The sequence below is a fragment of the Pelodiscus sinensis genome, chromosome 10, assembly GCF_049634645.1.
Source record: "Pelodiscus sinensis isolate JC-2024 chromosome 10, ASM4963464v1, whole genome shotgun sequence".
Taxonomy (NCBI): Eukaryota; Metazoa; Chordata; order Testudines; family Trionychidae; genus Pelodiscus; species Pelodiscus sinensis.
In genome coordinates this window covers 38,289,334-38,308,565 of record NC_134720.1, presented here as the reverse complement: position 1 = coordinate 38,308,565, position 19,232 = coordinate 38,289,334, and the positions used below count along the sequence as shown (strand labels likewise).

The 19,232-nt window shown below is 42.9% G+C and overlaps 1 long non-coding RNA gene across 1 annotated transcript; it reads left to right on the top strand.

Annotated features, from left to right (window-relative positions):
* Positions 1-2,505: 2,505 nt before the first annotated feature.
* LOC112547219 (uncharacterized) lies at positions 2,506-17,945 on the top strand. Its single transcript, XR_003090969.2, has 3 exons — positions 2,506-3,827; positions 14,410-14,538; positions 17,501-17,945. It is a non-coding gene; the product is annotated as an uncharacterized LOC112547219 (long non-coding RNA).
* The last annotated feature ends 1,287 nt before the right edge of the window (positions 17,946-19,232 follow it).

Genomic DNA, 19,232 nt, shown 5'->3' with positions numbered 1-19,232 from the left:
CATACCAGCTCCTGCCTCCCCTTGCCCACGCACGCTGCTGCCTCTGTATCTGTAAACGGTTCCACCTTCATATCTCTACCTCCCACCCAGACCTCGCATCTCCATCCTGCTCCCCGTCATCAGTCTCCCTCACACTGAATCCCTCATTTTTTGCCCCACCCTGGGCTATGAATTCACTGGCAGGTTGTTGCGCCAGAAATATGCAAATGAGGCTAAGCGTGGAATATCGCCGAGCCTCATTTGCATACCTAATGAGCCACCATTTTTGCAGAAGAGGCTCTTGTGCCAGAAGGAGCTGTCTACACTGCCCCTTCTTGTGCAAGAAAAAGCCTCTTGAGCAATGCTGCTACGCTGATTATTTTCAGGACTAATGGCATTGCACAAGAGGGTTTTTCTTGCGCAAGAAGGGGCAGTGCAGACACTCCTCCTGGAGCAAAAGCCCCTTCCGCAAAAATGGCAGCTCATTAGGTATGCATACGAGGCTCGGCGATATTCCACGCTTAACCTCATTTGCATATTACTGGCGCAACAACCCGCCAGTATAGACATAGCCCTGGACTGCATCTAGACTGGCAAGTTTAAAAACTTGCCAGCTGTCTACACTGGCCGCTTGAATTTCCACAAGAACACTGAATTCCTACTGTCTGAAATCAGTGCTTCCTGTGGAAATACTATGCTGCTCCCATTCGGGCAAAAGTCCTTTTGCGCAAAGCTTTTGCGCAAAAGGGCCAGTGTAGACAGCTCAGATTTGTTTTGTGCAAAAGCGTGTCTAGATTGGCCCGGACGCTTTTCCACAAAAAGTGTTTTTGCGGAAAAGCATCTGTGCCAATCTAGACGCTCTTTTCCGCAAATGCTTTTAACGGAAAACTTTTCTGTTAAAAGCATTTGTGGAAAATCATGCCAGTCTAGACATAGCCCTGGAGTCTATGGGGGCCCCATAAAATCTGCTAGCCATAGAAGAAATCATTTCTTGGGGAAGCCCTGAGCAATGATGCCCTTCCCAGCTTCTTTTTACTTGGAGGCCATAAAATTTTTTATTATTTTTGTGCGTTTTTTGCTTTTTACTTGTGTGAGGCCCCTGACTGATTGTTCTGTAGGTCCTGGACCCAGCACTAGAAAGATTCCCCACCCTTAAGACTGGGAGAAAAAAAAAGGACGAGCCGCTCTTATACCACGTGGTGTGCTGATGGGCGGAGCCAGGCATGGCCAATAAGCCTATTCCCGCCTCTTTGCCCCGCAGAGCCAATGGAAACAGAGGAGGCTTGGCGCTAGCCAATCCGCGCGGGCGGGGCGGGCTAGTGGAGGGTATATAAGACCCGCGGCAAGGCCAGCCCGACCACTGCAGCAGCGGAGGGCCTCGCTCTTTCTAACCCTAAGTTCAACGCGGCCCTTCCCCATTGTAGCCGCCTGCTGTTTTGCTCGCTGACTTTCAGCGGGCGGGGGGAGCGGGCGGAGACGCCAACCAAAAAACGTCAGCGAGGGGCCCTCCCCTGCCACGCCGGCCCGCGCTCGAGCCGGGCCCGCCAGGGAAGCTCCCGCCGCCCCGCCCCGTGAGGCCGCGGTCAGCCGGCTCGCGCCACTGCTGCCGCGAAGAGTTCGCCTCTGTCAGCCTCGGGGGCGGCCGGGGCGCAAGGGCGGGTCCCGGGCGAGGGGCGGCCGGGAGAGCAAACGTGAGCGGCGCCCCCTGCGCAACCGCGCTCCCCTGAGCTGTGGGGCCTGCGGTCGGGGCTGCTCAGACACGCCGGGCCGGCGCCGCCCATTGGCCGCGCTTGTGGGAGGCCGCGCCGGGGCTCCGGCCGCAGAGTGCTCGGCAGCGCCGGCCCCTCAGCCACGGCGGGCGGCGGTTCCCTGCGCTCCCCCTGCTCGGACCCGCCCTGCAGCTGCGTCCCCACTCCCCCCCCCCCGCGCATGTGTCTGGGGCGCCCCGGCCCCTCTTCTGACTGACGCCCGGGGACCGTGCGCCGTGATCCCCGCCCCCGACAGCCATGCGCTGTGACCCCATCCCCTCACACGCACGGTCAGTGCCCTGCTTCCCCCCTCCCCCCCCAAACGGGGGCTTGTTCTGTGCCTTTCCCGCCGAAATTTGCCGGGGACCTGCTCTGTGGCCCTGCACTCTCTTCCCCCTCCCCCTCCTGCGCCCTGCTCGGCGACCCCAGTATCCGAAGAGGGCCTGGCCCATGTTCTATGACCTCCCTGCCCCACACTCACAGGGCTATGTTCTGTGCTGCCGTGCTTGGCGGTGTGCGAGTGTGGCAAGGAGGGGGGGGGATCAGTGAGGTGAGTAGCCGTGTCAAAGGATAAGAGAGATGGTTAGGAGAAGGGTGGGAGGATCACAGGCCCAATGCTTTTTCCGGAGGATCGGGGCCAGTCTAGACGCTCTTTTCCGGCTTTTTTAAAAGCCGGAAAAAAGCGGCGGACATTTTTATTTAAATGCCGCGGGGGATATTTAAATCCCCCGCGGATTTCCCTACGACGACTGCTGAAATTTACATGCCCCTTCCGGAAAAGGGGCCAGTGTAGACGTAGCCCTAGAGTCTATGAATGTTCAGCGTGTTTTAGTGAAGAAGATTCTTTGTGAGTAGGAATAAAAAAAGACCAGAGTTGATTTGCAGACTTCTCTTGCCTATCTTGCCATTTTTTAAGTGCTGCTCCTTTAAGTGCTACTCCTGTAGGCAGTGATACTCAGGCTAAATATGGCTTTTGAATGTGTCTGCTGGGGTTCTTTGCAGCACAGATTAAAATGCCCTGTGATTTAATTACTAAGCAATATATGTTATCAATCAGTATGCTTTTATGTTATTAACCAATTCTAGTGGATAAAATAATACTTGGTCAGTCATTTTGCTGTGAGAAAGTACATATAAACATAATAATTATAGAAGTCAGACCAAAGGTCCAAGTAGCCTAATATTCTGTCTTCTGACAGTGGCCAGATGCCCTATCAAATCAAATTATCCTCTGATTCACATTTGCATCTTCTTTTAAACAGAGGTTGGGGACACTGTTGCCCATCCTTCCTAATAGGTACATCAATGGCTATCTTCAATGAACTTATCTAGTTCTTTTTTAAACCCTGTTACCGTCTTGGTCTTCACAACATCCTCTCCCAAAGAACACCACAGGTTGACTGTGTGTTATGTAAAAAATACTTTCTTTTGTTTGTTTTAAACCTGCTGCCTATTAATTTAATTTGGTGATCCCTAGTTCTTGTATTATGATTAATAAATAACACTTCCTTATTTACATTTTCTCCACTATAGTCAAAATTTTATAGACCTCAGTCATATCCCCCTTTAGTCATCTATTTCCCAAGCTGAAAAGTCCCAATTTTATTAATCTCTTCTTATATGGCAGCTATTCCATAGGCCTCCTCATTTTTATTGCCCTTTTTGAACCTTTTGAAGTTCCAATATATCTTTTTTGAGATAAGGCAACCTCCTCTGCATGCTATATTCATGGTGTGGGGGTACCAGGAATTTATATAGAGGCAATATATTTTCTGTCTTCCTATGTATCCCTTGCTTAGTGATTCCCAACATTCTGTTTGCTTTTGTGACTCGCTGCATACTGAGGCTGTCTACACTCATGGCTTCTTGCGGCAGACATATGCAAATGAAGCTAAGCATGGAATATCACTGAGCCTCATTTGCATAGTACTCCACCTCAGCGAGAGATGTAGTGCTAGAATTTACCTTCCTAGGTTGAATTAGGGATAGTGAAAATACAGTGCTGTGTGATTTGATATGATTGGCCTCTAAGATGTGTCCCAGAGTGCTCCACCATGATCGCTCTGGACAGAACTTTGAACTCCACTACATTTCAGCAAGGTATGCAGGAAAATCCCTGGAAACTTTTGATTTCCTATTTAATCAGCATGGAGAGCTCACTAACACAGCTGATCATGCATGCCCAGGGCTGCAAATGTGCTCCAGTATGGAGTGTAAAGGAGACAGTGGATCAAATTGCTGTATGGGGAGAAGAATCTTTGTAGACAGAGCTTCCAACCAGTAGAAGAAATACTGACATCTATGGCCATGGCATGAGGGATAGTGGCTACATTAGGGACACTAAGCAGTGCTGCATGAAATGAGCTCAGACAAGTGCACCTGAAGAAAAGGGGGGTGAACAATTACAGAGTCAGAGTCACAGTCCTTCTTCTATAAGCACCACCAACATTTCTGCAACCTGCTGCCCCGTTTGGTGTTTCTGGTCAGAGCAGGTCTCATTTTGGTATTGCTCTGCTTCAGGGCTCAGAAAAGCAATTTGCAAAGTTCCATGAAAGTAGGTAAGTTCTGCAGCCAGTGCATTTCATTTCATTTCATAACTACACAACTATGTGGTCCCACCGCCCTGTGCTGCTTTTCTGGGCTCAGAAGCAGCGTTCCACCATATAAACATGCCTGACTGCCACCACCATATCTGAATTGTTCCATGCCATTGCTTCCAAATGCCTGTTTGTGTGACATAATGTTTTACTGTGTAATGGTGCCTTGCTAGGCTCTGCAAATTCATGATAATGCTCAAGGCGTATGTGATGCTCACAACAACACTATAGCTGTGCATCTGCACGAGTAACCCAGGCTTAGGAAAAAAGGTGTGAAAATGATTGTTTGCCATTGCTTTCAGGGACAGAGGGAAGGAGAAGGCAAGTGCATCATGGGAGACTGATGATACGTACCCAAAACAACCCGTGAAAATGTTTTTCTCCCATCAGGCATTGGGATCCTAACACATAATTCTAACTGGCAGAAGGAACTGTGGGATGGCTGCTCACAAGGCATTGCTCTGTGAGTTGGCGTGAACCCTGGTAGTGAGGATGTGTTTTGCTGACCAAATGTGCATGGTGGGGACATGCAGCACAGACTGTGTAAAATTGGAGGCTAAAGGTCAACTTAAGTACATTTGACCTAATTTCGTAGTGTAGCCGAATGGCTAACTGGGAGAAATGCAACAATCTTGACTATAGGAACACAAACAAATCCTGCCTTCAAATAATGTCCTGGGTTGTGCAATGAGAGATGTGATTAAAAAGGATGTAGGAGAAAAGGGGTTCAGCCTTGTCTTCTAATTTTTGTTACAGAACTTGGATTTTATTTAGGCAGGGAATGTCTACTTTGTAAGTACTGCAACAACTAAGCATCTCTAGTGTAGACACTACGGGCATGTCTACATAACGGCTATTGCTGAAATAAGCTACGCAACTTGAGCTACATCAATTGTGTAGTTTAAGCTGAAATAGCTTATTTTGGCTTTTGGCGCTGTCTACACAGCAGGAAGTCCGAGAAAGAGCACTCTTCCTCTGACATCCCTTACTCCTCATAAAATTAGGATTACAGGGGTCAGAGTAAGAAGTCTTCAAGCTTGACATTATTTTGACATTATCCCTCCAGCATTATTGTTGAAATAACTGCTTGTAGTGTAGATGCAGACTATGTTACAGTAAAACTCCAATAGTCCGGCACCGATAGTCTGGCATCAAAATGGCAAGCGCTCCTGACGGAACCAGGACGGAACCCAGAAACGCTAAGGACAGCCTCTCTCACGTGGGTTACAGGAGGGTCGGGAGGTGTTTGGCTCTGGGGGAGGAGAGGGCAATGTAGGGGAATTGGGTTACACACGGCGTCCCGGCCAGCTCATTGAAAAGCTGGCCACTCAGCACACGTGCCCCAGCACCTGGAGGGAGACATGTGGCTGTACCAGGACCAGAGCATAAGGGTGGGGGTGGAGTGGGATTGGGTTACAGCAGGGATGGGAGGTGTTTGGCTCTGGGGAAGGGGAGGAGGATTGGGTTACACACAGTGTTCCAGCCAGCTCATTGAAAAGCTGGCTGCTCAGCGCACATGCCCCAGTGCCTGGAGGGAGACGCGCGGCTGTACTGGCGGCTCTGGGACCCGAGCATAAGGTTGGGAGGGAGGGGGATCGGGTTGGGAGTATGCAGTACCTCCTGATACTCCAGCATATCCGGTAATCCGGCACCACCTAGGTCCCAAAGGTGCCTGGTTATCAGAAGTCTACTGTATTTTGGAATAACATTAGTTATTCTGAAATAACATGGCTGTGTAAACGTACCCTACAGTGACAAGGAGTTTTACTGTCATGTAGTAAATTCATATGCCTTCGACAGTCACGTCTATGACAAAGGAACAATTATTTTGTCTGCCTTGTGGTGTATACACTGGGGCGTAGGTTAGCTTAATTATGTGTCTTGGGGATGTTAATTTTTCACATCCATGTGAGCGATATAGCCATGTCAAGTTAAGTTTTAGGTGTAGACTAGGGCTTAGGACAGAGCTACTTGGCCAATGTCCTGTTTGTTTGCAGCACGCGGCACAGTTTGGTTTTATGGGGGGCTGAACACACGGTTCACGGGTGGGAGCCAAAACAAAAAAGTAGTCAATATAATGGTCTTCTGTTGATTTGCGTTTTAGTAGTTAAATTCCTGGACTGTCATTGCTCATTAAAAGTGCTGTCATATGGGTGGAAAACTGGTAAATATTGCATTTTATTAATATCAGCAGAACTGACTTAAATGGAGCCTGTGTGTTGTGTAGTCTTGCCTTAATCTTTGTATTCATGCCTGTCAGTGTGAAAGAAGCTTTTTGCATATATTTGCATATACATTTTCATGTATATGCAATCACAGTTACGTTGTGGCCCTTGGCATGTGCTGTGAGTATCATTGTGGCCTCCAGGCTTCCAAAGTTGAGTAGCCCTAGCTTAGGATCACATTTTGGGTGAATATGTTTCTCTTAGGTCATGTTTACACTATGGCTACGTCTAGACTCTCATGATTTTCCGCAAATGCTTTTAACGGAAAAGTTTTCCGTTAAAAGCATTTTCGGAAAAGCGCGTCTAGATTGGCAGGATGCTTTTCTGCAAAAGCACTTTTTGCGGAAAAGCGTCTGTGGCCAATCTAGACGCGCTTTTCCGCAAAAAAGCCCCGATTGCCATTTTCGCAATTGGGGCTTTTTTGCGGAAAACAAATCTCTGCTGTCTACACTGGCCCTTATGCGCAAAAGTTTTTCGTCAAAAGACTTTTGCCCGAACGGGAGTAGCATAGTATTTCCGCAAAAACACTGACAATCTTACATGAGATTGTCAGTGTTTTTGCGGAAATTCAAGCGGCCGGTGTAGACAGCTGGCAAGTTTTTCCGGAAAAGCAACTGCTTTTCCGGAAAAAGTGGCCAGTCTAGACACAGCCTATGGGGCTATATTGTGCTGGCATAACTCCAAAATGTAGATGCAGACTACACCAAAGAAAGGCTTTTTTGTTTTGGTGTTGGAACACTACCCCTCCCTTAGTGAAGCTAGCTCAACCTACATTTTAAGTGTAGACCAGGTCTAAAATTAAGTGCAGGCCTAATTGCACTGTATAGCTGCAGTTCAGTAACTTAATTGATGTTTGATCTGTGTCACCTAGTGGTTGTTTTCTTTCTTTACATGTAAAATGGGGGTAGACTAAAGTAGCTTCCTTTGTTTTTTCAAGAACAAAAATGGAGTGAATGTGGAAATATATGGTCCATTGCCCAAAGGAAATGTATGAAAGCTGTTTGTGTGTCCTATATGTTGGTAGCCTAAAATACATTCCTGCTTTGATAGAGGTAAGGTATAACTCTTGTAATGAATTTGTTCTTACTAAAAATATAGAGTTTTACAACCCTTTACCATTGTCCTATGGTCCAATTTCTTATTTCAAAATAACCACTTTACTCATTTTTATAATTTTGGAAGCTATAACTTTAGCTTAACATCTATCAGATATTGCTTTTGGGACTTGTAACTAATCAAAGGGAAGGCAAAAAAATGTCACGCTCGAAAAAACACCCCAAAGTAAAATATTTTCAAGTGAGGATTCCTACTCTTCTGTCTTCCAAGGCTCTCCCTCCCTAACTCCTCCTTTGATAGTAGGGATATTAAAATTAGATTAATCAACTAATCGAATAGTCGATGTAATTTCCATTGACTATTCGGTTAGTCGATAAGGGCGCATCCACTTTGAAATGTAGCAAGAGCTTGCCCGGCTGTTGCTACATTTCAAAGTTTGAAATGCCTCCTGGAGTCTGGCTCCATTCGGCACTTCCGCTTCGAAATGTACAAGAGCCCCAGCCGGGGACTCTTGTGTATTTCAAAGGTGGAACGCCACTGCTGCTCCCCAGGCCCCTCTCATAGAGCTGAAGCTTGGGGGAGAACTGACTATTAAGCTCGCTATCCCCATCACCCACTTCTCTTTCTCCCCTTGCTCCCTCTTTCTGATAGAGGCAGCAAGTGGGGGGAAGCAACTAGTCAACTAATGTGTCAACTGTCCGATAAGCTTTTGCTTGTTGGATAGTCGACTAGTGATTAGTCACTTACATCCTTATTTGAAAGCAATTAAATATAATTGTATGGAGTTGCTACTGAAATAACACAAGTGTCAGTTCTTGCTTGAGGTTAATTATTGTAAGATGGTTACTTTCTTAGAAATTGATCATGTCTCTCTGCAGTGTCTGAATAGTTGGAATCCCATCTGCAAAAAACCCCATTCTTCTTTTTCCTGCTTTCAAATCTCCTGCAAGTTAAAAGTAAGCAGGGAAAAGCTCAAGGTACATCTGTTCAGTCTTATATTTAACATGCCTTTTTGTCACACAAATCTGGCACTGGATGAAATAATTACCTCCAGACCAACCATTGGTCAAGGTAAGGGAAATGAAGATGACAAGTGCCAAAATGCAAAACAGGGTGGAAAAAAGGGTCCAGATGAAACAGTGGATCCTGCCAAATGCCCTAGGACCACCTACAGAGTGAAACTGGAGAAGAGAGTCCTCAATTAACTATGTTTGACTGGAAAAGTCCCATTATGGCCAAGATCTGGTGCCCAAGAGACTACTTTAGGCTTGATTTACTGGTTGGGCTCCTTGTTCTATAAATTAACAAATGAATAGGGCAAGAAGTGAGTGTTCAAATACTGGGGCTTAAGTGATGGTAGGATTTATATTGGTGGTAGTACCTTACAGAGGTAGATGTAATTCCTATGCAGAGAAGTAAAAGATCAGCCATGTGCTGCAATGAGCACTGCCTCCAGATCTGTTGGTGGAAAGCTCAGTGGTGTGTGCATTGCTCTTGGCTATTGTTGGCCCTGCTGTGAATATGGTGAGATCTTTGTATAAGAGAAATGAGTGAACTTGATTATGTGTTGATGCTGGAATTGTCTACTTTTGGAACTTCTCTGAATAAATGTCAAGAGGCCAACCTCTGTGAATATTCCTTCTCTCTCTTTCCTCGGGTTCTGAATCTATCTGGCCAGCAGTGGTGTGCTCTCTGAATAATTGGGTTCTCTCAAAGTCACAGAATACCTGAAAATACTTCCATTTGGCTGTGAAAGTCACCTGTTGTATATAGTTTGGGTTCAGCTGTCTCATCAATATAAAAATGCTGGCTAGACTGTTGAATAGCTAAGAGATGGTTAATATGAACCAGTAAAAAGATCTAGAATTGTGTGTCTACATATTGATGCCACAATGCACCATCCTATGATCTTCTTTGGCTGTCTGAACAACAAGAGAAAGAGAAAAGAGCATTGCAGACCACAGAAAGAATATCTTCTTTCTGTTTTCAACAATTTTAAATAAAATTGGAAATCCATTACATAATGCATTGTCCATTTAAAAAAGAAATTTAGGCGCCTGCTCTTAGCATGTTTAATTTGTGTTTCCAGATCTTCAGCATGTGAAAATAGCACTGGGCCAAATCTAATCCTTGAGTATCTCATTTTAGTAGAGTTTACAAGTTATGTACACATTTCAGGGAACTTAATTAAACTAACTGGGGAGTATATTAATCCAATTTTTCTTCTATTTGTATGGCAGAAAGCAAAGTCTTGTCCTTGAGACATTACTGCTGATGACTCTGGGACCAGGTCTACATTACACCTGGAAGGTCGATAGTTTAAAGTATGCAACTCCAGCTATGTTAATAATGTAGCTGGAGTCAACATACCTTAGGTTGATCTTGGTGCCATTTCCACAGTGGGAGGTTGACTTCCCTTACTCCCCACACAGTGAGGAGTACTGGTGTTGATGGGGTCACCCTCAGTGTTCAATTTAGCAGGGCTTTACTAGACCCACTAAATTGAACCCTGAAAGATCGATCACCAGAGTGTTGATCCTATGTTAAGTAAAGACATGGCTTATCTTCTGCCCTTCCCCACCCCTCCTTCCCGAAACAAAAATCACAGGGAAAATTCAGCTACTGTGGTTGTGCCTGCTGCCTTCCCAGCTGCAGTAATGTTTTACTGCAGTAATGGTTCTAAAGAGTACTGCTGTGGCTTTTCAGGAATCAAAATAACAAGCTCTCAGTAAGCTTTCCACTTAAGAACTTAAAAATAATGTGAAAGTGGCAGCCACCACAAAAAGTCAAGGAAATCACCCTTGATGGTTCTCCCCTTAATGAAATTCAAAGGGTACTAAGCAGGAGTCTCCCGTGAGAGAGAGCAGCTGCGGGGAGCACGTCTACCAGCCTGGCATCCCTTGCTTCGGTTCATGTTTCAAGTTTTACATTCTTTTTTTAAAGCTTCACTTAAGACTTAGTTAGCCCTTGTGTACCGTGCCATATGTACACTTGCTGTGTGTAAAAAGAATAAAGACCCCTGCTTTGAGGACTTCATAATCAATATTCCCTTTGCTCCTTTCCATCCATGTGTGGATTTTTTCCATCTGTTGGTGGAATAGTTTTTTATGTGCATTGAGGCTATATCTACACTATAGGCTTCTTGCGCAAGAAGCTTTTTGCAGAAGAAATCTTCTGCAAAAATTTCTTGTGCAAGAGAGTGTCCATACTGCAAAAGCGTATCGAAAAAGCAATGTGCTTTTGTGAAAGAGAGCGTCCAGACTGCATGGACACTCTCTTGAAAGGAAACTGATTGCTATTTACAGAATGGCCGCCAGGGCACCTGGGCTTTTTTGCGCAAAAACCCCTTGTTCCCTGTCCACGCACACCTTTTTGCACAAGAGCTCTTGCGCAAAAAGGAGTTATTCCTTGTAGAAAGAGGAATACCTATCCCGCAAAAAGCCCTCTGCTTTCGATTTTTTTGTGCAAAAACGTGCTCGAGGTGTGAACATTTCGCAAGTTTTTGTGGAAAAATGACTGTTTTTCCGTGAACCTCTGTAGTGTAGACATAGCCTGAGGCATGTGAAAATGTACACTACGAGTAAAAACAGAAACCTAGCTGTGGGTGCTCTGCAAATCAGCGTAGCAGCATTTGAATCTCTCCTGAGTGGCTGCACAAGCACACAACTTACAGGGAACACAGTTCATAAGCTAGGGCAGGTATGACATGATGTGATACAAAGAGATGACATTCAAGGAGGGAAAAGGAGAATTTACATACAATAAGGTTTTTAAGTTGCTTTTATAAGGTTTGCATTTAATGTTAGGATTTAATTTTTTTAAATGGCCCGACTTTGTTTTGGTGATTTATGCATGGAAGTTCCACTTCAGGCAGATGGGTAGCTGCTTTTGGTATTGTCCCTATTTTTTGGAGTTGGAGTATTCTCCATGGTGGTAGGGAGATGCTGTAGCTAGATAGCAGGTTATGGGAAATGTTACCCACTGCTCCACCAACCCTACAGATTATCTGTAAGGAAGCACAGCTTGGTGCTGTTGTTAAATTTCCTTCAGAGACCTATGCTGTGGGACACCCTTTTCCTCTTTCAGTATGATGGAAATGACAGTGCTGCTGACAAGGAGCTGGAGGAGGAAAGGGACGAAAAAATCAGTTTGCAAGTGCTTCTTAATAGATGCAGTTCATTCTTGTGCAGAGTTCTAACAAGATCTGTGCAACTTCAGCAGTGTGTAGACTTTGTATGGACTCTCCACAGGGATGAACTTTTTCATATGTGATTACTGTTTTCTCCTAACAAAAACAATAAAAATAGAAGTTCAGGATCAGGACTCATGTTATCTTAAAATTAATTAACTGTTTCAGTGGGATTTCAGCTTTTGAAGTCAATGGTAATTAAGAGTACCCATTTTATGTGCACAAAACAGCAACCATGAACTTTCAGACTAATATATTGCTCCTAGTAGTATCAGTCCCTAGTAGAGTTATGGTTTAGGAGCAGAACTGTCTTTTTCCTCATACCTTTTGTCCAGGAGAATGGTTACAGTTATGTAGATTTCTATTTAATGAGTTGCTTTCCTATAACTATGAGTGTTTGATTTTACTTTTGAAATCAGTGCTCTGAAGCAAGTTTGCCCTAGATGTGTGTCTTGGCTGATTCATCATATTTTTTTTGAACAGTAGATGGCAACATCCATTCACCTGTAACAAAAAAACCTATGCAAATATTCAACACAGTATACAATCTAACATACAAGTCTGAAAATTTCAACAGAGTGAAATAGAATAATTCTTAAAATGGTCATTTACAGTTGTAGATTCAAAGTGAAACAATTTATAACGAGTCCTGATGTGCTATGATTGTGATTATCTGTTTTCGAACTTGGGGTGGGAAGCTTACAGTGAAATTACAGTTTGCAGTTGTGGCAGGGCTTCTAGCTAAGCTTTGCAGCAGTATGCCACTGTGAAACCTCATTCCTAAGCAATGGAACTATGGAATAGCATATGTTTTAATATATACTTCTGTTAAACTTTGTAAAAAAAACTATTGGTTGAGCAACAATACCCGATTGCAAGCTAGATGGCTAATAGTTTAGTCTCAAAAGGTTAGTAGTTTTGTCTCAGATAGCAGTTATACTTCATAGTTTGCATTGTGCTTAGAAAATGTGCAAAATGTGTTTACCACCCAAGATGGCGAATATAATTTCTAGACCTTTAAGTTCAATATTTACCTTGAGAAGTAAGAGTTTCAAATCCAGGCTCTGTGGAAATTAATAATAAAACTCCCATTTACTTCAAAAAGGGCAGGATTTCCCTTATGATTAGTAATTTGTTCAGATATAATAGTACCTATAAAAAGATAATGGCCAAAATTTTCAAATTGGTGTACTCAAAGCTAAGCTTCTAAACCAATATTAGCCTGATTTTTAAAAAGTGCTGAGTACGGGCAGTTCTCATCTACTTCAGTGATTTTTTTTATTGCTCAGCATTTATGAAAATCAGGTCACCTTATGTAGTACTTAAATATGAAAAATTTAGCCAATGAGATATATAATAATATGTTTCAATTTTATTTACTGTTTAAATAATTTCATTCTTTGGTTCTATGGAATATCTGGTTTCTTCCCATCGTGAATGTCAGTTGGGTCTAAGAGTGAGTCATCTAGTTGTCTGTTGCCCAAAGTTATAACCATCTCATAGCATTAGTTTTCATTTATAAAATTTCCAGAACTTCTCATGAGTTACTGTGATATTTAATATGCTGAACAGACAACAGATCTTGATAACAGCAGTTTTTATTAAGAAGATGACCAGATTCGTATGTAGTGATAATATACTGAATTATGGATCATTCACAGAAGTGATAATATTGTACTGGTGACATATTTTTTCTTTAAGATTTTATTCCTTTTTATGTGGATCTTGGACAAGTGAATTGTACAGCTGAATGGTTTGATGTGATCTATGAGAAGGAAAGTATGGTACAGAGGACAGGGGACAGACTGAATATTAGGAAATGCAGGGTTTGGTCCCAGATATTCTACTGAGTCTTCTTGTGCACTCAGGCACGTCTCAATATTTCCATCCATATAATGGAGATAATGATATTAACCTTCTTTTGATGTTTACTGGTGAAAAGTGCTAATTTTATTATTCTCTCAGTCTCCCTGATCCATGGCAAAAGCTCCATACAACCTTATTATTTTTGTAAGGTCATGCCTTTCATAATGCGAACATACCTTCTGATAGCAAATTCTCAAGATCAGTACAAACTTAGCAGGCTACCGTATTTGTACTAATGTTTCCTTCATCCTAAGAGCTTTCTAAAGAGAATTACATCACTCCTTTCATCACACTAAAGTGTACCATGGGATCTACTATATTTAACTATAGTATGTCTTCCATATAGTCCACATTTTCCATCACAGGAAGCAGCTTGAACACGTAGTATACATTTGTCTTGTTTTAGACTAGCTTTAAGCTGTCCAGCTGCCTTTATGTCCTCTTCTGTGTCTAAAGATAAGTATGTTTAAGTATAATTCTGAAATTTTTATCTGTTGCACCATCAGCTTACATTCTAGTTACAATTTGATACCATGGTTCTCTGGGAAGTTTAGCACAAGCAAAGCATGACAAGGGAGTGAACTGGCAAAAGTCTATTGATTTCTCTCTCTTTCCCTTCTTATCTCAAATTCTCTAAGGCACACCTCTTTATCTAAATGTTTCCAAGAGGGTGTTCAATTAATAACTCAGACAAATTGTGGGTGATAAGAATCTTTTCATTTATTAATTTAACTCTTCCTTTTAAACAGAGTGCCAGAAAATTGCTGTTTTTGTGCTTGTTTATTCTGGATGGATTTTTATAGTGTTGAAGTCACACACTGCAGCCCTTTGATTCTGCTCCTGAGAAATTAGCAGAGATTCCAGTAGAGGTGATACAGGTAAACTGGATTCCTCATTGTTATTTTTGAATAGTAATTTTGTTGTGTACTTGTGTTGATTTTTACAGTGTTTTTATTTATAGCTAAAAGATAAACCTGCAGACGCGGAAATGTCTGATCTTGATTAAGCACAAAAGTTTATAGTCATTTTGCTGCCCCGGTTCTGGTATCTGTTGCAGTTTCTAAAGAACAATGATGCAATACAGCTGACAAGCACAATAAAACTAACTTTTTAGTGGAGACAATCATAAAATTAATTTAAGGGCAGAAGTTTATTGGTTTCCATGTGCTAAAATATTTAGAAGTTAAACAGAGTTGTTTAAATACACTCTGCTCTTTCATTAGATGTGACCAAGAATATGTTTAGTTTCTATGTTGTGATCAACACTGCAACCACAAGCAGTGCTTTTGGGGACTATATTGTATCACTGTGTGCCAGAGCTTGTGTGCAGCTCCCCAGGGAACCAAAAACAGTGGGGCATGATTAAAGTGAATCACTTAGGGCAGGGGCCAGCAACCTTTTCAAACCAAAGAGCCAAACTCCATCAAAATTCAGAACAAGTGGTCAACAAAGAGTCATGCCCATTAGCATGACTGAAAATATACAACGTAACATTATTTATGATTGACATGATGATTAATAGCATAAATGAAACATTGTACTCACAGACTTTATTTAATGGGACTTCTGCTGGGGTGCAGCTGGTGGATGTGGGGGGGCAGGAGTCAGGGGTGGGGTGCATGGGGGGCTCAGGGTAGGGGGTTTGGGTGTGTGGGAAGTGCAGGAGGCAGGGCAGAGTGCTGGAGGTGGGAAGTAGAGTATGTGGGGGACCCAGGGCCCAGCTTACCTTACTTGGTTGGGGCTGAGCTGCTGCACCTGGCTAGCATTGGCTGAATGAGGGGCCAGGCCAGGATCGCTGCAGCAAGATTGTGGCCTCCCCTCCTACCCAGGAGGAGGAGCAGTCCTTCCTGTAGCCAGATGGGGGTTGGACTCCGACTGGGGCCTTATTGGGCAGGCTACTGTGGCCAGAGCCCAAGCTAGGCCATCACAGCCAGGCTGTTGCAGCGTGTGTTCCCTAAGGTGTGCCCTCAGCCAGTCCTTTAAGTGAACAGAGTCCCCCAGCTGGCTCTTGCCACAGGGCAGCCGGTTCTTACCAGGATGTACTGCCTCATTTTCACCTCCGGTTAAAGGTGAAATAGACAAAAAAGGCCATTTTGACGTGAAAAATTATGCATTTTTAAAATTTTGAATTAATTTTTCATTGTAATTAAAAAAGTTGCATGTATTTTGGGAATGACAAAAGAGCCATATTTGGTTCTACACTGAGCTATAGGTTGCTGATCCCTGACTTAAGTTGTAAACATCTTCAGAGAGGTACTGCTTCATGGGGAGACTTGTATATGCTGGTTCAAATTATGTTTTCAAGAGATCAATAGAGAAATAAAGGGATTTCTATATAAAAAGGCTGAGTTTAAATTGTCTCAAGGTCTTCTTTCTGATCTAACAAATGGACAGGACTTTCTGTTCTAGTTCTCCGGTTCTATCTACTAGTGGCTCCACGAACCTGATAAGTAAGCTCTGGCAGCTTTTAACAGATGAGTAAGCTCTGGCAGCTTTTAACATGCATCTAGAATCAAATTACTGGAAGGGACCTCCAGAGGTCATCTGGTCCAGTCACCGGCACTCAGCACAGGACTAAATATTTTCTAGACCACACCTGACAGGTGTAGAAATGGTCTAGAATCTAGATAATATAGATATAATATAATAGCTGTGGCTATTTGGTTGGTTGAGTGTGGCTAGTATAGGAACTTTTATTTTTAAGTGTTTTGTATGTAGTGCTTTTACCTTAATAAATGTGCTTACAGTACTTAGAAAGAGTTGTATGGTAACTTGTAACTGGTGACAACACACTGTTCATAGTTCTTGGAGAGAAAGCTGCACATAGGGGTTGGCTGTCATGAGACTGACTTCCTATAGATGTTGCTGTGTATGGCAGGGGGTTGTGAAGCTTTAAAATCCCCAATCAGAAGAAACTTAAAAAACAGCGAATAGTCCTGTAGCACTTAGGCTACGTCTACACTGGCCCCTTTTCCGGAAGGGGCATGTAAATTTCATGAGTCGTAGTAGGGAAATGCGCGGGGGATTTAAATATCCCCCGCAGCATTTAAATAAAAATGTCCGCCGCTTTTTTCCGGCTTTTAAAAAAGCCGGAAAAGAGCGTCTACACTGGCCCCGATCCTCCGGAAAAAGTGCCCTTTTCCGGAGGATCTTATTCCTACTTTAAAGGCATAAGATCCTCCGGAAAAGGGCACTTTTTCCGGAGGATCGGGGCCAGTGTAGACGCTCTTTTCCGGCTTTTTTAAAAGCCGGAAAAAAGCGGCGGACATTTTTATTTAAATGCCGCGGGGGATATTTAAATCCCCCGCGCATTTCCCTACTACGACTCATGAAATTTACATGCCCCTTCCGGAAAAGGGGCCAGTGTAGACGTAGCCATTGAGACTAACAAAAAATGTGGATGGTATCGTGAGCTTTCATGGGCACAACCCACTTTTTCAGATGAATGGAGTTAAGAGGTGTAGGGTACAAATAAATAGCAGGGAAGGAGAAAGGGAAAAATATTGTCAATTAGACTGTCCATGTTAAATTAGGCTAATAGAGTGGGATCTAAGTATCCTAAGTACCTGATGCTTACATTTTTATGTCATTAGGGTGGGGAATGTAGCCGTCCATCCAGTTAAGGTCTTTGTTCAAACCTCTATTCAAGGTGTCAAACTTGTAAATGAAACCAAGTTCTGCAGCTTCTCTCTCCAGCTGGCTTTTGAAATTTCTTTCAAATAATATAGTCACTTTTGGATTCATTAATGAATGCCTGGGCAGGTTGACATGTTCCCCAAAAGGTTTTTGTGTGTTACTATTTCGAATATCTGATTTGTGTCCATTAATCCTTTGTTACAGAGAAGAGACAAAGGTCCTTGCCTGGAGTCCTGAGCAGGAGACCTGATTGGGAACTCTTGGAATGGACCATGGAGAGATACAAGTACAGTTACACTGAAAGTGTGACACACGTGTTTTGGTATAAAAGCAAGTTTAAACTTAAGTTGAGAGCTAAGATAAATTCATTGTTATAATAAATTCTTTGACTCTTGTCTACAATTTAAATGTAGCTGTCTCTCTGAAGCAAGTATATCACTGTCAGTGTGGAATAGGAGATACATAAAAATGTACTCGGAGCTGTCTAGGATTGGAGCTGAAAAAATTCAGCCTCTCATTGGCTGGAACATTCATTTAATAAATATATGAAATGAATAAAAGCTTCAGAGAGGTAGCCGAGTTGGACTGTAACAGGAAAAACTTTAAAAAGAACAAATAGTCTTGTAGCACTTTAGAGACTAACAAAAATGTGGACGGTATCATGAGCTTTCATGGGCACAATTCACTTCTTCAGATGACTGGAGTGTTGGAAGTCCAGATCCAAGAATAAAGAAAGAAATGAGTGCAGGGGGAGGGGAGAAGGAAAAAAAATTGAAGGGGAGGAAGAAAAAAAGATAATGAGTAGATAAGCTTCAGAGGAATAGCAGAGTGAGTCTGTAACAGGAAAAACTTAAAAAACAATTTATAAGCAGCATTGGATGCTACTAGACTAATTGTTTTTTAAGTTTTTCCTGTTACAGACTCACTTGACTATCCCGCTGAAACTTATCTACTCACTGTCTTTTTTTTCTTCCTCCCCTTCAATTTTTTTCCTTCTCCCCCCCTTTTCTCTTTTGGATCTGGACTTCCAATATTCTGATCATCTGAAGATGTGGGTTGTGCCCACGAAAGCTAGGGTTGCCAGATGGTTTCAACAAAAATACTGGACACACTTGACATTACATCACAATTTAAATTACATCTTATTTAGAAAATACCGGACACTTATATTTTCTCTATTTGTTTCCCAAACAGAAAGCTCAAATACTGGACTGTCCAGTTGAAAACTGGACACCTGACAATCCTAACAAAAGCTCATGATACCATCTAAAGGTTTTGTTAGTCTTTAAAGTGCTACTAGACTATTTGTTGTTTTTTATGAAATGAATGTAAGTTTCATAGCTGTTATATTTCAGGCTCTTCAACGGCTTCAAGCTTGCTACAAAACCACAGATCTATAGAACCATATTTATACCAACTCTGCTGGGTGTTGAGAGAGGCTGATGGATTCTCATTGTCTTTATCGGCTGCTCCATGCTATGTTGTATGACAGTATCAGCAATTAGGGCATTTGAAGCAAAACCCAGCAACTGCCTCCATCAACAGTATTTCTGTTTTGGTGGCATTCTTAGTATGGCCTTGTTAGGCTGGAAGACAAAGGAATTCTGAAGAGTATGTGCTGAGGAATGCCACTACATGGCTGCTGATCACATGGGCATCAAAAGCTTCAGTGGTGTGCCAAGTTTGAGATTGATGGGCCTAAATATACTGAATACACAGCCAGACCACTTTAGGTAGCTTGCCTGAGATTGAGCTGGGTGGTAATTAATTTGCAAGGAGGCCCTGTCCCTTGGGATTTGCTGTGGTGGTGGTGGTGATGATGATGATGATGTAAGTTTAAAAAAAACTTTTGAAAAGTTACATTTACCTGGCTTACTTTCCTTCATCCTAAATTACAGGATTCAATTCTATGGTTAGAATTTTAATTTACTTTAAT